Below are 2,647 nucleotides of genomic sequence, written 5' to 3' on the forward strand. Positions count from 1 at the left end.
GGGGGGGGGGGCACTGCAGGGGGAGGGCACAGGCAGCAGGTAACAGGGCGGAAGGTGCAGCACGGGGCGGGGGGCCAGACGCTGCTTATGTTTCTCAGGGACCTATAACCTCAAATGCCACCACTGTTCGACCATCAACACCTTCTTTTGCCCACAAATAAGGGTGTGTCCTGCACACCTCAGGCGCTGCATGACCGTCTCTGCTCGTGAGTACCTGCTCGGCCCTCCTGCAGGCTGGGCATTGCAGGGCGCGGGGCGGACCTGTGGTTCCCGGGACCCAGCCCCGTGTTCCCTGGCCTGCTCTGTCCCTGGCCCGGGAGCACTCCCCAGGCTGTAGGCTCGGCCCCAGGTGAGGGCGGTGTGTGCCATCATGGAGAGCCGGGTCCCTGTGAGATTGGGCTGTCAGGGTACACGTGCACCAGGGGGGTGGCCCCACTCTAGGCCTCCGCCCCTGTCAGTCCTGGGTCGTGGTGTTGATGACCCTGTGTACCCTAGGGGGTTCCTTGCTGCCCGTTGGACTCAGGCCAACTAGGCCCCAGGAAAGAGGCCACCATCAGGGATAGAGATGGCACCCCTGCGAGTCCCTGTGGGTGGTGCGGTGCCACCCTGGAGGGCTGCTCCTGAAGGGGGAGGGGCTCTGGTTCCAAGCCTCTCACCCTGGGCCTCCGGGTTCTAGCTGGCCCAGCGAGAACTGGCGTGAGGTCTGCAGGGCTGCAGCGGAGCGGACGGTGGCGCTGGAAGGTCGTCAGGGTTCTGCCGGGATGGGCACCGGGGCCTCCAGCGTCTCCTCACTTCATCCTGCTGTGTGTCGATCCCACCGTCCCCGTGGCCCGCGGGCTTTTCCGGAGACCACAGCAGTGGCCTGGCGAGGGCCTGCACAGGGGACAGGCGTGGCCGGGAGCACCTTAGGGCATCTGCACGAGCACTCCCGCTGCAGGGGCCGCACCCGGAGGGCGGAGAGCGGAGAGCGGCAGAGCAGCGCGGCGTCCGGATTGTCTTGCCGACCCCCCCTTCCCCCAGCCCCGCCTGTCTCAGCGCCTAACGCACCCGGTTCTGGCCTCTCCCTCTGTCTGCCAGCCTCCCAGGTTAATAGAAACGCCATTAACAGATGGTGGGCATCTTCGGTCACTAGGGAAATTAAAATTGAAAACACGATTAGGTGTCTGTAAACAGAGTGACCGAAGTAAAGGCAGTGGCCACACCAAATGCTGGCCGAGATGCTAAAGAAACCAGATTTCCAGTGTGGCCGGTGACAGTGAAACATGGGCCAACAGTTATGGGGATAACAGTTTATGAAAAACACAGCCTGCAGCTCCGTCCGTCCCCGGATGTGCCTCTGGGGCCCCGCCCCCACCCGGGGAGGGGAACGTCGCACGTGGGAACCCAAGCGTGGTTGTTTGTCGCAGATTCACATGTAGACCCCGAGCCCGGGAGCCTCACGGACATCCTGCAGCGCCTAACGGGTAAGGACACCCCAGTAAGTCCGGCCCGTGGCTAGGACTCACCAGGAAATCCACGGCTGCCGCTCCATCATCCTCGGTGGCTGTCTGGGGACACACGGTGAGCGAGAAAGGGCCGGCTCCAGAGGTCACAGTCCATGCTTCCTCTTAAAGAACATTCTAGAAGAGACCAACTTCAAGAAGTGGACCCCAGAATGGTTTTGTGGGTCCCAGTGTCCAGCATTTGGGTGGCAGAGAGGTGGTGTGTCCGTGGGAGGGATGGCAGTGGTGTGAGCCTGGCCTCCTGGTCTTCACCGTCACCGCGGTGACAGCCGGGCCCCAGGTGTGCCTCCACGCTGGGGGCTGGCCACGTGTCACCGCGGAAGTGACCGAGTCCAGTAACACGGGCGCCTTGGCATTTCCTGCAAATGTGGTGAATACACGCTACCAGGAGTGAGACGCCGCACAGGGGAGCCGTGTGAGATGCAGCATCCCTTCAGCGACGTCAGTGTTAAAATGGCTACACGTGTGAGCGCGTGGTTTCCAGAACCCAGAGAAATCACTGCGTTCTGCTCGATGGAGGCTTTACACTGGGAACAGCAAACCCCTGAAGATAAGATGCAGAACGGGGTGCACGACGGAAACAGCACCCCCAGGGCGCTCACGCGCAGGCTGAGGCGCGGCGGGTGCGGAGACCAGGCAGCTGCTGTGCGGCGCCAGCTCGGGGCCGAGGTGCTCGGGGCGCCAGCCTAGAAGATGCTAGCGTCGAACCCACCATGCCCCGTGATGCAGGGGGAAGGGACACACCGACATGTCCCCCACACCGGTAGGTAGGGGCACAGTCACAGTGTGGTCATTAGCGCCTCTCTGCCCACGGCTTCCGGGAGCTGGAGCAAGGACCCCAGACTTACCAGAGCTGCATGGCCGGGGTGGACCACGGCTGCCTGTAAAGGATCAGAAGCCTCCCTGCTGGGCTCCGAGGGCCACCTGGGGCTCGTGGCAAGTGCCCTGCAGTGCCTGTGACGGGCTGGGAGTGGCCACGGGGTAAGTAAGCAGAGGGACCTCTCCCGCTAGACGCCGCTGGGGACGGGGGCTGCCCCGTGGGCTCTCATTGCCACCCTCTGCTGCGGGAGGCCTGGAGGACGCCGTTCACAAAGGAGGATTAGGATGACACGTGACAGCAGAGCCACGATGGCCAGACGCACGGT

General features: G+C 63.5%; 1 protein-coding gene and 1 long non-coding RNA gene across 2 annotated transcripts in view; one reads left to right on the forward strand and one right to left on the reverse strand.

The window, feature by feature from the left end:
* LOC115279499 (cytochrome P450 11B2, mitochondrial-like) overlaps nt 1-2,647 on the forward strand; it is a 31,503-nt gene that overhangs the window by 16,791 nt on the left and 12,065 nt on the right. The window lies entirely within an intron of this gene.
* Nucleotides 26-1,583, reverse strand: LOC115279503. Its single transcript, XR_003903472.1, has 3 exons — nt 1,506-1,583; nt 1,048-1,128; nt 26-873 (listed from the first exon to the last, which is right to left on the reverse strand). It is a non-coding gene; the product is annotated as an uncharacterized LOC115279503 (long non-coding RNA).

This window comes from Suricata suricatta, chromosome 15 (genome assembly GCF_006229205.1).
Source record: "Suricata suricatta isolate VVHF042 chromosome 15, meerkat_22Aug2017_6uvM2_HiC, whole genome shotgun sequence".
NCBI classification, from domain to species: Eukaryota; Metazoa; Chordata; class Mammalia; order Carnivora; family Herpestidae; genus Suricata; species Suricata suricatta.